The sequence below is a fragment of the Astyanax mexicanus genome, chromosome 24 (assembly GCF_023375975.1).
Source record: "Astyanax mexicanus isolate ESR-SI-001 chromosome 24, AstMex3_surface, whole genome shotgun sequence".
In the NCBI taxonomy this organism is placed as follows: Eukaryota; Metazoa; Chordata; class Actinopteri; order Characiformes; family Acestrorhamphidae; genus Astyanax; species Astyanax mexicanus.
The window spans coordinates 11,018,362-11,038,817 of NC_064431.1; positions in this window are offsets into that span (position 1 = coordinate 11,018,362).

A 20,456-nucleotide genomic window follows, 5' to 3' on the forward strand; every position below is an offset into this window, starting at 1 on the left:
GACTGGCCAGTCCTGAATTGTAAACAAAAACACGTGTAGAACATGTGCGTGTGTTTCTAACACGCTGGGTTTATGCAGTTAACTCCAGCTAGGCCAGCTAGCCAGCAGCTAACGCATTTAATAATAACAACAAAATACACTTTATTCTGCAACTTACAGCGCTATTTTCTGGAACTGGTTATGAAATGTGTATATTCTGGTCTCGCGGCGGAGAGCCAATAATAATCCTGCCCCACGTTGGGCGCCAATTATGTAGCGGCTCAGTGGTTTAATACCTGGTGCTAATTGAGATGTTGAAATATTTTTTTATTGGGCGCCAGTTATTAAATTAATTTAATTAGATTAATTAACTAATTAATTAATTAATTAATTAATTAATTAATCAAATTAATTAATAACACAAGACATCTCAGGGTGTGGTTTCTACAGGTGACAGAAATTTTCATAACCAAGTTATCCAGAAAAACACACTGAAATGACAGGTTTTGTAAAATAAAAGTATTTATTAAATCACACAGATATGAGTAAATAATTCATTAAAAAGTCATAATATAGCCATTATATATCAAATCATAGTGTAGAATAATAAATGAGAAATAAAAGAACAAACACGTTATAATGCTGACATGAAAGGAATAGAGATTAATAGAACTATTAAGTGAATATTTCTAAATAAGGGTCTAAGGCATTTTAAGTCTACGAAACCAATTCTTATTTCCAACCAAGCCACTCAAAATGAGTCATCTATACTAAAGACGCTCTATTAAAGACCCGACCAAACCATGACCAACAGACACCATCTGCCGAAAGATTAAACCCAGCTCTGCCTTACTCTGAGTTGTTGAAGTGAGCCTTGGTGACGTCCGCCTGGGTTGGTCGTCTGCTGCTTCACCCCGAAAAAGGATCACGTGAGCCTGTTTGCAGGGTGGGTGGACTTCCTGTGTCAGCACGGAGCCCCAGTAGAACCCACAGGGAAATCCCTTCGCCCTCAGGTGGCTTGCTGGTGGCCTCCGGACCGCAGGTTTCTGGGTTGGATCTGGCGGATCTCCTTTTCAGCTGTACTTTAGCTAAACTTAGATGGAATAATGCTTGGCTTCGTAGATTGTAAAATAACCTTAGATATTTTAACTAGGATAGCTAATATTAATATACTTGAAGATTAAATGCACTAGTCTAAGAAAACTAACTTAAGATGACTAACTAACGGTCTATCCTTTCTCCATCTCTGGCTCCCTAACCTCTCTCCTCTAACTGTTTTCCTCAACTCATCTTCTCCAACTCCTTCTCTTCAACTCCAAACTGAACTGAACTGCAAACTCCTCCAACTCAACTGGCAACTGAACTGTGTCTGCCCAGTTTACTATTAGTCTCTGTGGCCTGTTTGGCCCTTGAGCTCCGATTGGCTCTGTGGCCCAAGTGTCTGTGTTTTGATTGGTCTAGGAGCAATTTCAAACTTTGGTGGGGATTCACAAAGGGCCATAAAACCCCCCCCTCCTCACATGGTCAACATGCTTCAGCATTTTTCTAATAGATCAAACCAAAAGAAAACTCAATTAAACAGTGGATCAAAATACCTTTTTCAGCATATCAGTTTGTGAGGATAAATTCAGGAAACAAACAATCTTACAATTGAATCACAATAAATGTAATATATATATATATTTTGCCCACAAACAGTTTTGTAATACTCAAGATAATCTTAGGAATACGATGATGGATGGTACTCTGTCAGAAAGAGATCAAGAGTCATGTTATTATTTAAACCCAATTAAATCACTTAAAAGATAATACATGGTTAAACCACTGATAACCAAATAAAGCTAAATTATCAAATGCTAGTTAAACCTTGTTGATTCAGACTTGAATGTGTAGGAGAATTTAATCAGGACACATCCAAACACATATACCATATACCAGACACATATACCATTATCTAGTAAACATTCTATAAAACACCTTTTTTATATAGTCAATATATATGTATTTTAAGCAAAATCTTCTCAGTGAGAAATTCCTCTCCCTTTGCTGAATGCTTAGATAAGCGGTTGGCATCGGAATTTACGATGGTGGGGGAAGGAGCTCTTCCTGCACCCCACAGAATTTGAGCCTGCAATGTTGAAAATGGAATCCCAAGCTTAGACCATTTCTGTCAACTTATTTCTTAGTGCTTTGCAGAAATAACTAGGCACAAACCCCTAAATTGGTACAACATTTGGTGAATTAACAATTTCCAAGGCATTAATTAAGTTTTGACACTCTCTTAAGTCCGCAGTCCCGTCCTAGTGATGCAAATGTTGCAAATGTGTTGCAAATGTTCCAAATGTTTACATTAACTCCGAGGTTTATGACTTGGAGGAATGTAAACAGAATTTTACCCTAAACTCGCATTTAGGGCTCTCGGGCGAGGCTGAGTGAAGAAATAGTCAGTAAATGTCATTTTGAAATTTAAGGTTGTTTGAAAAAAGATTACTCCAAGGTTTTTTTAGAGTGTTCTGGGTTCGAAGTTTCCTTATAGGCCGTAAAGTGGGGGTAGTGTGTGTTTGTGTCCAAGCAATGAAGAAATCCTCTGGTTAATCCACTACACTAGGACAGACTCTTTCAAATGGCAGTGGACCTATTTTGGCATTATGGGAAAATCATGAGGAATTTATTTTATACATGCATAAAATTTTGTTTAATTAATATAAAATAAATAATACAGTGAAATTTACCCATACTTGCAGAGGTGATACCCTGGGATGGACTCTTTCAAATGGTAGTGGACCTGTTTTGGCATTATGGGAAAACAATGAGAAATTTAATTTGAAGCATGGATTGAAAAAATAATATTAATATAAAACTCTCTCTCTCTCTCTCTTAAACACTGATGGGATTGTTATGGTATTATATCAAATAGATAATGTACTGCACAAAATCTACAGTGAGGTGAGTTATTTTAATCCGTTTTCTTCTCGTTTTTGGGCTTAATGTATGTCTGAATTAATATTACCGACTGAAACGTGTCTGTCTCCCCTTCTCTGTGTTTTTTAGCGTGCTCTCCGCCTGCGCGTCTGTTTATGTAAAATCGCGCGTATACGCGCATCTAAATTTAAAGCGCGGATGACTCGACTAGGAATTTCCGAAGCGCGGATAGCTTGACTCCGGTATTTTGGCATTTTGGTAAAATCATGAGAAATTTAATTTTAAACATGAATAAAAAATATATATAATAATAATAATATAAAATAAACAATACAGTGAAATTTGCCCAAACTTGCAGAGGTGATAGCCTATGTTGTACTCTTTCAAATGGTAGTGGAGCAGTTTTGGCATTATGGGAAAATCATGAGAAATTTAATTTTAAACATGCATACAATTTTTTTAATTAATATAAAATAAACCATACAGTGAAAATTGCCCACACTTGCAGAAGTGATAGTCTAGGATGGACTCTTTTACAAGGTACTGGATCTGTTTTGGCATTTTCTCGTTTCTGGGCTTAATGTATGTCTGAATTAATATAACTGACTGAAGCGTGTCGTCTCCCCTTCTCTGTGTTTTTTTTAGCGTGCTCTCCGCCAGCGCGTCTGTTTACCGTAAAATCGCGCGTATACGCGCATCTAAATTTTAAGCGCGGATGACTTGACTGGGAATTTCCGAAGCGCGGATAGCTTGACTCCGGTCTCTTTCCGGTGAACTCGAGCTTCTGGCCGCTGTGCCTGTGGTTTGGCGTGGTGAAGTGAGGCACAATTGTGACGATTTGCGTGCTCTAATCAATTCAGTGATTGCCGTGGACAGGCCAATTTCCGATGTAAGGACGTCAAGCTCTTTTTAGCTGCTTCGGTTTTTGTGGTGCTGCTGCTTTCTCTTTTAGAGCTTAGATTCTCTGCCCGAACCCGACCTAACCCGAGGACCGACCCGAAATCGGGCTCCTATTTTTATTTTATATAATCACAATGTTGCTAAGTAACCAATTATTATTGTTCACTAAAGCCAACAAAATAGCGAAAACTGAAAGTGAAAAAAAACATTTGTGTTAACTGAATCTAATAAAAACGGTAATTAAAAGGAAGAAACATAACTATCTGGAACTGTAGTTTGTGTTTATAAAACTAACTAAAACTAACTGAAATTACTGATAGAAAACCCTAATTTTCGTGTTTAATTTACTTATAAGCGCTGTTTTCACTCATGGAGTTGCACAGCGGGCGGTGTTGTGCCGATTCTGTTTGCAAAGCGGAGTCAGATTCAGCAGGGAGTCGGATACGGCAGAGCAGCAGCAGCGCGCGGCACCTCGTGGTCAGTGGCGTTAGTCCTTGTGTAAAGCGCTCGCGCTAGCCGCAAAATACAACAGAAAACACTGAGAAACTGCAGAATTATGTATGGGATTAGAATATGAGCGCCAGGCAGATGAAAGTGAAACAGGAGATACAGTAGGTGAGAACATTTACCTGTGAGTAGCTCATACCAAAACAGGCAAATCTCTCTCTTTCTCTATCTCTCTCTTTCTCTCTCACGTTTCTTAGACTGATCTCTCTGATAAGATGTGTGAAAACTAAAAAAAACTAGCAAGTCCACTCTAAAAACTTACTGAACAGAAAAAATAATAATAAAATTAAACTATAATAAAAATGAAAAATGTAATCACATAGCTGGGCGCACGTGAACGCCTCCGCGTTTGACTTGCAGCACTGTGTGTAGCTGTTCTTAATCATTTTAATTAAATAATAGTTACATGCTTCTATGTTACAGTGTTAATTAACATAATTCTAATTATATTTCGCTCATTCAATCAGCCGGAAAACAGACAGTTTATGGGGCGGATCGGGTCGGGCTCATAATGACAGTTCATGTTTCGGGTTGGGTCGGGCTCGGGCAAAACGTGCACGGCTCGGGCTCGGTCGGGTAGGATTTTTTGGTCCCGATCTAAGCTCTATTCTCTTTTGGTGAAGCTGTTATATTAATACCATTTTTACGGTCATTCGATTGTTGTTTTTGTCCATTCTTTTGTTTTGTTCATATATAAATATTTCCTTTGAGTGTGGCTTGGTTTGTTTAATTTCATCCCCAGACGCGCTATTCCGTTTTTTTCCGTTTTAGTAATTTTCTTTGGTTGTGTGGAGAATTTCGTTTTTTTTTTTTTTTAAATTCGTTAGATTATATTTTTGTCAACATTTTGGGTATATTTTCGTTTGTTATTTTTCTAATAATAATAGTAAATACATAATTGATTTCCTTTTTTTGACGGGCAAATAATAAAAGTAATGCCATAGTTACTTTTACTGGTAACTAGTTACTTTTATAGTGGAGTAACTCCATTAGTAACTCAGTTACTATTTTGGAGAAGTAACGAGTAACTATAACTGATTACTATTTCAAAGTAACGTGCCCAACACTGCTGCTGAATGATGATAACTCCCCGTGATCACTGTCCCAAAGTTTTGCTTTCAATTCTGTAGAATTAAAAATCCAAAAAATAACACTATTTCTAAATATAAGCCTATTGTAAGATTAATTATATTACAAATTTAAAATGCATAAATTAGAGTAAACTGTTTAACAAAGCTTATGTAGAGTATGGTCATTATGGACATCATTTTCACTGCTCTTTATGTTCTATGTACTTGGGGACAAGGAAAAAAGGCCAACACGATGTGAAGCATGCCAGTTTGTATTTGATGCAGATACAAATCTTAAAAATGTCTCATTTTTTTAATGATTCGTTTGTCATGCCAGATTAAAGACATTCTTGAAAACCCAATTTACATTTATCTAGAGAGACAGCAGATAAAGAAGGGGTTCTGAATGACATACAGTTTGGAGCAGAGTACAGAAAATTAAGACAAACTGGCCAACTATGTGAACATGATATTAGTTTACTGTGGAACCTTGATGAAATTCCAACTTTTAAAAGTACCAGATGTGGCCAGTTCAGTGTCAGGTTATTGAACTACAGCCTAAAGACAGGAAAAGGACATTTGTATGCCATGTATTTGGCTTGGAGAAAAGAAACCAAACATGCACTCTCTCCTTTGTAGATAAACTCTCTTATCTCTACAAAAGGATGAAAAGGATGGTATCGCATGAAGACATCCACAGAATAGAGAACAGCGGTCCAAGGTGTTTGCACTCATATGTAGCTCAGACTCTGTTGCCCGCCCATTAATTCAGAACACTGAACAATTCAATGGGCTGTATGGGTGTGATTTTTGCTGTCACACAGGTGGAGGACCCTATCCATTCAGAAGACCAGAACCTGTTCTCAGATCTGAGGCAAAACATTATGACCATGCTATGTCAGTCATGGGGTGAAAGGCCCATCTGTATTGATGAGGTTAAAAAACGTTTTAGATGATTGATGGCTTTTTTCCTGAGTACTAACATAGTGTTTGTCTTGGTGTGACTCCACAGAAGGTGAATATGTGACTGGATTCAATAAATCACAGCAAAAAGTATATGCAGAAAAACAGAAAAAAAACATACATTTTGGAAAGCTTCAGAGTTGAGGTCATTTCTTCGTTTCTATTCATTGCCACTTGTATGTAATGTTAATTCAGCAGAAATGGTCATCCAGTTTGAGGTGCTGTATGGCACTGCAAATGTGTTGTTCAATGTACACCTGCTGACACACATTGCAGCCAGCGTACCAAAATGGGGTCCTTTGTGGGCAACTTCTAAAATTTTTTTTCATTCAATGGCACTCTTGTGAAGTACAATGGAACTAAACATGTGCCTGTCCAGATTGTAAAGAGATTCCTTAGGTGGAATAGTCTATCTAAAAAGGGGAGTAAAGTGCATAAAGAATGCAACCAATGACATCAAAGATCTCTTCTCTCAGCTTCAGAACATCAATTGTTTCAATACCAAATCAGAATACCTCAGTGGAAATGTAAGGGTGTTTGGTACTGCTTCAAACTGAGTGTCTTTATAACACAACCTAGCCACTAAAGCCTTTAATGATGGTCCAGTAACAAAGTCCACGCATTAAAGTCATTTCCTTTTAGATGATGTATATTTCCACTCTGATGGTAACAACAGGTTGCAGAAGATAAATAATTCTATTGAAGAATTACAAGATTGAAAACTGTAAATTGTGCAGGTGAAAAAACGTGCTGTGTGGGGGTGGAGGAGCTTGTTAGGTCAGAAAGAAAACTCAGTTAAACACTTCATCTATGTTCGTGCATGAGATATCTGAGTCAAATACATGCAGGGTTTATCAAAGGAAAATGTGTCATGATCAAGAGCAAAAAACATATGCCATTCCTCTACCAAATAATGTAGAGAGAGACTGAAAATGTTTTACAGATCCAAAATGAGATTTTTGTCACATTTAACATAAAATTATGGAATCACATGGAAAGATCTATTCAATAGAGAGCAGTGGTACTGAGTTGGTGCTTTGGGGATGAGGTGGGGTGGTGACCATCTAATACTCTGACCTTACTAATGCTTTTCATGCTGAATGCAATCAAAGCTTTCTACAGAGAGTAATGACAGCATGCTAGAATAATTTTAATACCCTTGATTTCTGTAGAAACAAAAAATGAGCAGGTGTTCCAGTAGTTATAGTCTATATGAATTAATGCTTTTTTTCATTTTATTTGTCACGTTGAAAAAGACAAACAATTTGAAGACAATAATTAATTGCTTGTCAAAAATGTGTACACATGTTTTCATATGTTCAATATTTATGAAAAATTAAATACATTAGAAAATTCACTTTAGATCTGTTTTCTTTCTGTTTATTTTTAAAGTTGGAAGTGTAAAACTACAATAATCAATACTATAAAATACTTACTTTATACTACAATACTTAATTTAAAGAAAATTTTATGTGAGAATGAATGTAAGAATGTTTTTAATAATACACCGATACATACATACATACATATTACATGACAATAATGTACATTTTATTGCCTGAATGTAATAGGAAAGTAACTCGTTTAATTTAATGTGACACTGGAATCATGTTTGCTTTAGAATGTGAGTGAAGTCCATTCAATTGTTTACGTTGGATTAAAGCATAATATAAAAAGCAAATCTTTCATTTTATTATATTTGAAGTAATAACGTAAAAATGGTTTCATATTTAAATATACATTAGTTAAGTATACTTAATATTTGACAAAAAGCAACACAGGAAATTTTGTTTTCCAAATTGTACCATAGCATAGTGTAAAATGTATTTCTTTTTTTACAAAATATACTTTTTAAATAATATACTTAAAATAGAATTATATGTAAAAACACTTTGGTTAAATTTGCTTTAGTATGTTTAGATTTAAATGTATTCTCTATCAACACATTAAAGTATAATTTAAGATGTATTACTTTAAAATACATTTTATAAAAATACAAAAAAGGTATATTTTATGTGTACTTTTCTTAAGTATAGGAAATGGAAAGTATAATTTTAGTATTCTTGACCTTTTTTAAATATACTGTCAGTGCTCTTAAAAGTACTTCGTATTCACAAAGAAGTGAGAGAGGAGCTCAGGCTAAGAATGTGTATGCCTTCATTACCTCAGGGTCAGACTATGCGCTACTGTCAGAATGTTCCTGCAGCTAGTTCAAAACGCTGCAGACAGGATCCTTACTAAAACTAGAACATTTGATCATATTAGTCCAGTCCTATAAGCATTGCACTGGCTTCCAGTCAAATTCCGCATAGACTATAAAGTTCTCCTGTTAATGTATAAAGCCCTACATGGGCTCGCTCCTGAGTATTTGCGAGACCTCATCACTGCGAGACCTCATCACTGCCATTACTTAGATCACAATGTGCTGGTTTCTTATAGTTCCCAGAATTTAGAAGAGCTCTGCAGGAGAAAGAGCTTTCTCTTATAAAGCACCCCAACTCTGGAATAATCTCCCCGAATATGTTCGGGACACAGTCTCAAGACAAAAAAATTACTTGTTTAGTTTAGCTTTTGGTAATTAATGTTTTTCTCATTAGATAAGGTTGCAGATCCAGGGGTTCATGGATATAGGGAATTGTGGTAAACTGAGATGCTGGTGCTGTGGAGTGGGTGGATGCCGGTGTTTCAGGGTGCCTCCGTGTCTATGCTACCTTCTGGCTCTCTCCCTTTAGTTAGGCTGTTTTATTCAGATCTGCCGAAGTCATTAGCCACACTGATAATGTTTTATATTTTCTGTTTTACACAAATCCATTCAAAACGAATTCCATCTCTCTGCTTTTCTCCGAGTCACTGACTGCCCACCTGTCTGACCCGATACCGAGGGATGCTGGACCCTCATGTCCCCTGTCCGGCCAGACTGATGGAAGTTTCTGAAGTCAGCCTTTTCCATCACCTACCACAGATCAGCTGCTCATCATCCATCTTACTCTTCACTACAGATTACATCCAAGCCCACATGAACTGTAACTGCTTCCATTAGTGGCGCTGTTATACTCCTGTTATACTATAAAACCTATGTGGATGAGGAAGAGGACATTTTAAAAAGCCGTTTGGCCAGTGGTAAGAAGGTCACCACTTATATGTGAGTCTAGGTCCTCCCAAGGTTTCTTCCTCCTCCAGCTCTGAGGGAGTTTTTCCTTATCTCTGCGCTCACTGGGGATTCTGTATTCTGTATTTTCTATGTTTAATGTTTTGCCTGATTCTTTCCCTTTGATCATGTAAATAAATTTGAAATTTGATATAGAACTTTGGGTAGCCTTAAATCGCACCTGTCAAGACACCATTTATCACAATTAAAAGGAAAAAAAGTGTTAGTATTTAAATTTCCTCAGCATCGCCTGGCCTCGGCTTCTGGGACTTTAGCCCCGATTATTTTTTTAAGCTGTATTATTAATGAGGAGACAGGCCACTGGCCGTGTGTGAAGGGAAAATCAGCTTGCTGGTTTTGCGGAGCGCAGTGGGCTAGTACGGAAGCCTCATAGTATATGATGTCTATGGGAAGCTAATAAACTACACATTATAGTGTTTAACATTATATATCAGGATACGCTGAAGACACCCAGCTCTACCTCTCAACCAAACCTAATGTTGCACTTTCACCTTCATCCCTCATTGACTGTCTCGCTGAAATAAAACGTTGGGACAGAAGTCATTTGGATTCATTTTGGATTCGACACACTTACAACCTGAAGAAGAAGAAGTAGAAAAAGAAGAAGAAGTTTGAAAAGTCAGCTTCTTATTAACATGATGTGCTTGAAATACCAGTTTGGTGATTGTGAACATTAACTTTTATTTTAATTTCTGTTTGGTTTCTTGTCAGAATGAATCCTGACTCCAGTGCAGTGAAAAGTTCAAGAGAAGCCAGAAAACTGGAAGAACTGTAAAGCGGAAGACATCAGATATGAATCCATGCGTCATTTATTTTATAAGGACTTCAGAGTTTGACTGGCAAAACAATTAGATTAAACTGTTGTTCTTCACACTGAGGAAAAAAATAGTTAATGATAATTGTTTGCTGTGTCTCTGCAGATTTTGTTGAACAATAAAAAATGTCATGCAGTACTTAAGCATAAAAAATGCTTATGTTTAACAGCGATTTAATACTGACTTCAAAATAAAGCAGTAAGGTATCATTCTGTTGTGAAAACACATGTAAATAAAAACACAATACACATATATATTTTTTTGAAAGTCTGATCAATACAACTATACACAAAATTACAGTATGCATGAAACATTTTTACAGGCTAATTTACTATTCAGCTGCTGCCATTTTTTAACAGTGATTTAATTTAACAAAATTTGTTTTTACAATAACTTACTGTTAACTACTGCCAGTTAGGTACTGTGATTTTATTTCACAGTAAGTTACTTGTCAATTACTGCCAGTTACTTACTGTAAATTTCACAGTACATTTTACAGTGTAAATTTTCTTTGATTAAATTTGCAATAAAACAGAACTTTTGTTGATTGGTACTAAATCAACACTAAGTAAATCTCATAACTTTCACATTCCTGTTGATAACTCCTCCATCTCTCCCTCCCCTCAGGTCAAGAGTTTGGGTGCCATTCTCAAAAGAGTACTTTCCTTCGGATCCCATGTCAATAGTTGGTCAGCTACTTCCATCTCCGGAAAATTAATCGTCTTTGTCCTTCTCTTACTGCTCACACTACAACTAATCTGGTCCACAGTCTGGTTACCTTACGTTTAGACTATTGTAACTCTTTTTATTTTGGCCTGCCACAAAAAAAAACCTACAGTTGGTTCAAAATGCAGCTGCCCGTGTCATTACCCAGACTCCCTCAATCCATCATATAACACCTGTTTTACAACAGCTTCACTGGCTTCCTATCCCATATCGCATAAACTATAAAATATTCCCCCTCACAATCTTGCCCCTCCTTATCTTTCCTACCTTTTTCACATTGCTACACCTGCTTGTACCCTCAGATCCTCTTCTTCTATTTATCTTACTATTCTTCCTGCCCGCTCTGGAATTCACTCCCACCTACTCACCATAACATAGACTCATTGCCACATTTCAAATCCAAACTCAAAACTTCTGTTTAAAATCTGTTTAAAGTTGCTTATGATTTGTGATTATTAATCCTATTCTGTACTTTTTTTCCAATGTATATTCTATATTCTGTCTCTATATATGTATTGTATGTTCTGTCAGTTTTATGTTGAATCATGTAAGGTGACAAGAAAGGCGCACACAAGTAAAATCTATTATTGACCCCTTTCACACCTGACACTTGGGTTCAGACCAGACTGAAAAATTAGAATATCTGGACCAAAGGAAGTAGGTGTGAAAGCCCCATTAATAATATGTCTAGATGTCACGAGGCCTCTCATATCCAATGAAGTCTTCACACCATTTCCCAGGATTGCTTTTGTCTGACTATTTTCTGAACCAGTTATTCAAACCGGACTCGTCATTGACTGTAGTGCAACATAATTTTTTTAATGACCTACGCGTTTAACATTTTTTTTTGAAAGACGCAGAGGAGTTGCACTCCGTTGCATGGTGGTTTACCTCGGAGATAGGAGACCTCTTTAAGGAATACTTTGTGGGTAAAATGAAATTGCAATCTACTTTAAAACATTACGGTAACTACAGCAACATTGAAACTGAAATATTAACTGTTTTTTCTATAAGGATGCTGAAGTTCTGAACAGACAACTTGCTGGGAAGGTTCTGAAAATTGTGGTTGACAAAGCTGCCCCAACCAGTGCCACTCTCGTTATAGGGGGAACAGAAGTCCTGAGGGGACTGGATATACCAAGTTCTTGTGCCTTGCTGTGATGGGTCTTATATAAGCTCTTAATCTCAGCTACCCAAGACAACTGAGGCATACCTTTGAAGTTTTTCAAAAGTTACTCCTCAAACTGGATGGACTAGTACACTACAATACAGTACTAGTACTAGCTAGTACAAAATAATGTCAACAAAACAACAGCTCGTAACATTCAAGGCCTTCTCTGCAAATTGCAGAGTTTTTTAATAAAATAATATAATTTATGCTTAAAATCCAGTTCAGTTTAATGGACCCTTTATGTGTATGTTGAATATTTGAATATAAATATAAAATTTTTGTGTCGCTGCGAGTATTGTTGCTTCAAGAGATGGTTTTACTATGTAACCTTTCCGAAGCATTTGGAAATGAAAGATGAAGAGTTTCCTTCTGTAATGTTGTTTGTTAACAAATGTTGTCTGATCTACAAGAGCTGTTTGGTGGGTTCAGTGCCTTCTTTGAAAATTGAACAGAGTAGTTTTTTTTTTAAATTTTGGTATATTTGACATAGCAAATTTGCCATCGGTAAATCAGTGCTGTATGTATTAAATAAATCTTAAATGAAAAGTGGACACTGTGTTAATTTAATAATGACATACCACTGGCAAATATGGTTCCCCAAAAATGTTTATATAGTGCATATTTACTTTAGTGGTATGTTCTCTTATCTGCTGTGTCTACAGAATCTACAGAATAATTTGCACAGATCTTTTTTTTGTTTGTTTGTTTTTTTTGTGAGGCATATATTTTCAAGAATATTTTGATATCAAAATCTATTTTTTTTAACTGAAAGGCTTGTTTAATTGTTCATTTAACACTTGCTAATTAAAAAAATAAACAATTTCATTTCTTAACAGCTGTTATCAGCTGGTATATTTTGTTCTATGCAGATGTCTATTTATTTAAACCAATAAAAAGGTGATGTTTAAAAAAAAAAATATTTGCCTGAATAAAAAGGTTGGTTTAAATGAATACATTTTTAACGTTTTTCATAAAATTATCGTGGGAACAACAAAATAAGTCTCTTAGCTTTTTCTCAACAACATTTTAGTTAGTATTGCAAAACGACAAAAAAACATTTACACATTACTCATATGTTTTGTGTTCTTGCGCCCTCTAGTGTCCGTAAGAGAACATAGCAGTATTTGCAAGTCATGTAACCTGAGGACATGATTTAGGTCTTAAAACTCATTTCTGATTGAAAGAGGTTTTCAGTAAAAAAAAACGCTTGAAACTAAGCGTAAAACACTTTTCTCAGTGTGAAAAAAGATTTTACTACATTCAACATACATTCAACTACATTCAACCCAAACACTTAAGAAATTACGAAAACGAGATGTTAGTGAATTTACACAGTTATAATGTGTTTTAGGTCTTAAAAATTCATTTCTGACCGCAAGAGACGTTTTCAGTACAAAACAACACTAAGCAGTTTTCGCTCTAAGGAGTGATAGAGGAGCTCAAAACTCTCAGCGTGAAAAAAGATTTTACTACATTCAGCAAACAAATGAACCCAAACACTTAAGAAAGAATGAAAACGAAATGTTCGTGTATTTTAGACAGTTATAATGTGTTTTAGGTCTTAAAAACTCATTTCTGACAGATAGAGAAGTTTTCAGTACGAAACAACACTTGAAGCAGTTTTCGCTTCAAGGAGGGATAGAAGAGCTCAAAACTAAGCGTAAAACGCTTTTCTCAACGTGAAAAAAGATTTTACTACATTCAACAAACAAATGAACCCAAACACTTAAGTATCGACAAAAACGAGATGTTAGTGCATTTTACACAGCTATCATTTGTTTTAGGTCTTAAAAACTCGTTTCTGACCGAAAGAGCAGTTTTCAGTGCAAAACAACATTTGAAGATGTTTTCGCTCTAAGGAGTGAAAGAGGAGCTCAAAACTAAGCGTAAAACGCTTTTCTCAGCGTGGAAAAAGATTTTACTACATTCAACATACAAATGAACCCAAACACTTAAGTAACGACAAAAACGTGATGTTAGTGCATTTCACACAGCTATCATGTGTTTTAGGTCTTAAAAACTCATTTCTGACCGAAAGAGAAGTTTTCAGTACAAAACAACACTTGAAGAGGTTTTCGCTCTAAGGAGTGAAAGAGGAGCTCAAAACTAAGCGTAAAACGCTTTTCTCAGCGTGGAAAAAGATTTTACTACATTCAACATACAAATGAACCCAAACACCTAAAACGACAAAAAAGTGATGTTAGTGCATTTCACACAGCTATCATGTGTTTTAGGTCTTAAAAACTCATTTCTGACCGAAAGAGGAGTTTTCAGTACAAAACAACACTTGACGAACTTTTCACTCTAAGGAGTGAAGGAGGAGCTCAAAACTAAGCGTAAAACGCTTTTCTCAGCGTGAAAAAAGATTTTACTACATTCAACACACAAATGAACCCAAACACTTAAGAAAGAATGAAAACGAAATGTTCGAGCATTTTACACAGTTTTAATGTGTTTTAGGTCTTAAAAACTCATTTCTGACCGAAAGAGCAGTTTTCAGTGCAAAACAACACTTGAAGATGTTTTCGCTCTAAGGAGTGAAAGAGGAGCTCAAAACTAAGCGTAAAACGCTTTTCTCAGCGTGGAAAAAGATTTTACTACATTCAACATACAAATGAACCCAAACACTTAAGTAACGACAAAAACGTGATGTTAGTGCATTTCACACAGCTATCATGTGTTTTAGGTCTTAAAAACTCATTTCTGACCGAAAGAGAAGTTTTCAGTACAAAACAACACTTGAAGATGTTTTCGCTCTAAGGAGTGAAAGAGGAGCTCAAAACTAAGCGTAAAACGCTTTTCTCAGCGTGGAAAAAGATTTTACTACATTCAACATACAAATGAACCCAAACACTTAAGTAACGACAAAAAAGTGATGTTAGTGGATTTCACACAGCTATCATGTGTTTTAGGTCTTAAAAACTCATTTCTGACCGAAAGAGGAGTTTTCAGTACAAAACAACACTTGACGAACTTTTCACTCTAAGGAGTGAAGGAGGAGCTCAAAACTAAGCGTAAAACGCTTTTCTCAGCGTGAAAAAAGATTTTACTACATTCAACACACAAATGAACCCAAACACTTAAGAAAGAATGAAAACGAAATGTTCGAGCATTTTACACAGTTTTAATGTGTTTTAGGTCTTAAAAACTCATTTCTGACCGAAAGAGAAGTTTTCAGTGCAAAACAACACTTGAAGATGTTTTCGCTCTAAGGAGTGAAAGAGGAGCTCAAAACTAAGAAACTAAGCGTAAAACGCTTTTCTCAGCGTGGAAAAAGATTTTACTACATTCAACACACAAATGAACCCAAACACTTAATAAAGAATGAAAACGAAATGTTCGTGCATTTTAGACAGTTATAATGCGTTTTAGGGCCTAAAAACTCATTTCTGACCGAAAGAGAAGTTTTCAGTAAAAAAAAAACAATACTTGAAGATGTTTTCGCTCTAAAGAGTGAAAGAGGAGCTCAAAACTAAGCGTAAAACGCTTTTCTCAGAGTGGAAAAAGATTTTACTACATTCAACAAACAAATGAACCCAAACACTTAAGAAAGAATGAAAACGAAATGTTCGTGCATTTTACACAGTTATAATGTGTTTTAGGTCTTAAAAACTCATTTCTGACCGAAAGAGAAGTTTTCAGTACAAAACAACACTTGACGCACTTTTCACTCTAAGGAGTGAAGGAGGAGCTCAAAACTAAGCGTAAAACGCTTTTCTCAGCGTGGAAAAAGATTTTACTACATTCAACATACAAATGAACCCAAACACTTAAGAAACGACAAAAACGAGATGTTAGTGCATTTTACACAGCTATCATGTGTTTTAGGTATTAAAAAGTCGTTTCTGACCGAAAGAGAAGCTTTCAGTGCAAAACAACACTTGAAGATGTTTTCGCTCTAAGGAGTGAAAGAGGAGCTCAAAACTAAGCGTAAAACGCTTTTCACAGCGTGGAAAAAGATTTTACTACATTCAACATACAAATGAACCCAAACACTTAAGTATCGACAAAAACGTGATGTTAGTGCATTTCACACGGTTATAATGTGGGTTAGGTCTTAAAAACTCATTTCTGACCGAAAGAGAAGTTTTCAGTACAAAACAACACTTGAAGCAGTTTTCGCTATAAGGAGTGAAAGAGGAGCTCAAAACTAAGCGTAAAACGCTTTTCTCAGCGTGGAAAAAGATTTTACTACATTCAACATACAAATGAACCCAAACACTTAAGTATCGACAAAAACGAGATGTTAGTGCATTTTACACAGCTATCATGTGTTTTAGGTATTAAAAAGTCGTTTCTGACCGAAAGAGAAGTTTTCAGTGCAAAACAACACTTGAAGATGTTTTCGCTCTAAGGAGTGAAAGAGGAGCTCAAAACTAAGCGTAAAACGCTTTTCTCAGCGTGGAAAAAGATTTTACTACATTCAACATACAAATGAACCCAAACACTTAAGTATCGACAAAAACGTGATGTTAGTGCATTTCACACGGTTATAATGTGGGTTAGGTCTTAAAAACTCATTTCTGACCGAAAGAGAAGTTTTCAGTACAAAACAACACTTGAAGCAGTTTTCGCTATAAGGAGTGAAAGAGGAGCTCAAAACTAAGCGTAAAACGCTTTTCTCAGCGTGGAAAAAGATTTTACTACATTCAACATACAAATGAACCCAAACACTTAAGTATCGACAAAAACGAGATGTTAGTGCATTTTACACAGCTATCATGTGTTTTAGGTATTAAAAAGTCGTTTCTGACCGAAAGAGAAGTTTTCAGTGCAAAACAACACTTGAAGATGTTTTCGCTCTAAGGAGTGAAAGAGGAGCTCAAAACTAAGCGTAAAACGCTTTTCACAGCGTGGAAAAAGATTTTACTACATTCAACATACAAATGAACCCAAACACTTAAGTATCGACAAAAACGTGATGTTAGTGCATTTCACACGGTTATAATGTGGGTTAGGTCTTAAAAACTCATTTCTGACCGAAAGAGAAGTTTTCAGTACAAAACAACACTTGAAGCAGTTTTCGCTATAAGGAGTGAAAGAGGAGCTCAAAACTAAGCGTAAAACGCTTTTCTCAGCGTGGAAAAAGATTTTACTACATTCAACATACAAATGAACCCAAACACTTAAGTATCGACAAAAACGTGATGTTAGTGCATTTCACACGGTTATAATGTGGGTTAGGTCTTAAAAACTCATTTCTGACCGAAAGAGAAGTTTTCAGTACAAAACAACACTTGAAGCAGTTTTCGCTATAAGGAGTGAAAGAGGAGCTCAAAACTAAGCGTAAAACGCTTTTCACAGCGTGGAAAAAGATTTTACTACATTCAACATACAAATGAACCCAAACACTTAAGTAACGACAAAAAAGTGATGTTAGTGCATTTCACACAGCTATCATGTGTTTTAGGTCTTAAAAACTCATTTCTGACCGAAAGAGGAGTTTTCAGTACAAAACAACACTTGACGAACTTTTCACTCTAAGGAGTGAAGGAGGAGCTCAAAACTAAGCGTAAAACGCTTTTCTCAGCGTGAAAAAAGATTTTACTACATTCAACACACAAATGAACCCAAACACTTAAGAAAGAATGAAAACGAAATGTTCGAGCATTTTACACAGTTTTAATGTGTTTTAGGTCTTAAAAACTCATTTCTGACCGAAAGAGAAGTTTTCAGTGCAAAACAACACTTGAAGATGTTTTCGCTCTAAGGAGTGAAAGAGGAGCTCAAAACTAAGAAACTAAGCGTAAAACGCTTTTCTCAGCGTGGAAAAAGATTTTACTACATTCAACACACAAATGAACCCAAACACTTAATAAAGAATGAAAACGAAATGTTCGTGCATTTTAGACAGTTATAATGCGTTTTAGGGCCTAAAAACTCATTTCTGACCGAAAGAGAAGTATTCAGTAAAAAAAACCCAATACTTGAAGATGTTTTCGCTCTAAAGAGTGAAAGAGGAGCTCAAAACTAAGCGTAAAACGCTTTTCTCAGAGTGGAAAAAGATTTTACTACATTCAACAAACAAATGAACCCAAACACTTAAGAAAGAATGAAAACGAAATGTTCGTGCATTTTACACAGTTATAATGTGTTTTTGGTCTTAAAAACTCATTTCTGACCGAAAGAGAAGTTTTCAGTGCAAACCAACACTTGAAGATGTTTTCGCTCTAAGGAGTGAAAGAGGAGCTCAAAACTAAGCGTAAAACGCTTTTCACAGCGTGGAAAAAGATTTTACTACATTCAACATACAAACGAACCCAATTACTTAAGAAACGACAAAAACGAGATGTTAGTGCATTTTACACAGCTATCATGTGTTTTAGGTCTTAAAAACTCATTTCTGACCGAAAGAGAAGTTTTCAGTACAAAACAACACTTGACGCACTTTTCACTCTAAGGAGTGAAGGAGGAGCTCAAAACTAAGCGTAAAACGCTTTTCTCAGCGTGAAAAAAGATTTTACTACATTCAACACACAAATGAACCCAAACACTTAAGAAAGAATGAAAACGAAATGTTCGAGCATTTTACACAGTTTTAATGTGTTTTAGGTCTTAAAAACTCATTTCTGACCGAAAGAGAAGTTTTCAGTGCAAACCAACACTTGAAGATGTTTTCGCTCTAAGCAGTGAAAGAGGAGCTCAAAACTAAGCGTAAAACGCTTTTCTCAGCGTGAAAAAAGATTTTACTACATTCAACATACAAACGAATCCAATTACTTAAGAAACGACAAAAACGAGATGTTAGTGCATTTTACACAGCTATCATGTGTCTTAGGTCTTAAAAACTCATTTCTGACCGAAAGAGAAGTTTTCAGTACAAAACAACACTTGAAGCAGTTTTCGCTCTAAGGAGTGATAGAGGAGCTCAAAACTAAGCGTAAAACAGTTTTCTAAGCGGGAAAAAAGAATTTACAAGCTTCAACATACAAATGAACCCCAACTCTTAAGAAATGTTTACACATTTTACACAGTCATAATGTGTCTTAAAACCTCAAAAACTCATTTGTGATGAAAAGAGAAGTTTCCAGTACAAAACAACACTTCGCTCTAAGGAGTGAGAGAGGAGCTCAAAACTATTATAAAAACGCTTCTGTCAGCCTAAATCGTCGAAAAACAGACTTTATTACATTGATTACACAAATGAATCCAAACACTTAAAACAACACTTTATCGCTCTGTTGAATGAGAGAAACGAATCGCTTAGCCTGAATCGACTTTAATACATTCAACACACAAATGAATTCAAACACTTTAGAAATGTTGAAAACAAGACGTTTATTGCATTTTACACATATGTTTTAGGTCTTAAAATGTAATTTCTGAACGAAAGAGAAGTTTTCAGTTCAAAGCAATAATTGATACAGTTTCTCTCTCTTGAAAAGACACAGGTTTCATATATCCATGTGTATAGAAATATGAGTATGAAAGCAGAGTTCATGTAAACTACGATGCAATTAGTAGTGGAGAGTGGACAGCTAGTGCAAAGAAGGTGAATAAACTGGTTGAAGGGCAGCTGAACTGTGGTAGGTGATAGGGAAAGCTGACTTTAAGAAATTTGAAGCCCCCCTGTTGAAGACAGGCAACATGACATGTAAATAACATAAATTGCATGACATTCAGACCTTGCAGTGCTGAGATGATAGGGGAAGTATAATTTCGGCAAGTTTAAAAATAATGCTGCCAAAATTATACTCCCCCCAGTTTAAGCCCCCCCCTGTTGAAGTAGAAAAGAATGCATCACAGTACATTCTGGACACACCATGACATGTATGTAAAATAAATTACATGACATTCAGACCTTGCAGTTCTTGCACTGCGGAGTTCATAGGGGAAGTATAATTTCGGCAGGATAATAATGCTTCCAAAATTATACTCTCCCTATTCGAAGCCCCCCTGTTGAAGATGCATCACAGGACACACTCTACACACCATGCCATTAATGTAAAATAAATTACATGACATTCAGACCTTGCAGTGTTGAGATCATGGGGGAGGATTATTTCGGCAGGTTTAAAAATAATGCTGCCAAAATTATACTCCCCCCAGTTGAAGACCCTTGTTAAAGATAGAGTAAAATGTATCACAGAACATACTCTACACACCATGCCATGAATGCGAAATAAATGACATTACATTCAGACCTTGCAGTGAGTTCATAGGGGAAATATAATTTAAGCAGGATTAAACATAATGCTGCCAAAATTATACTAACCCCATTTGAAGCCCCCTGT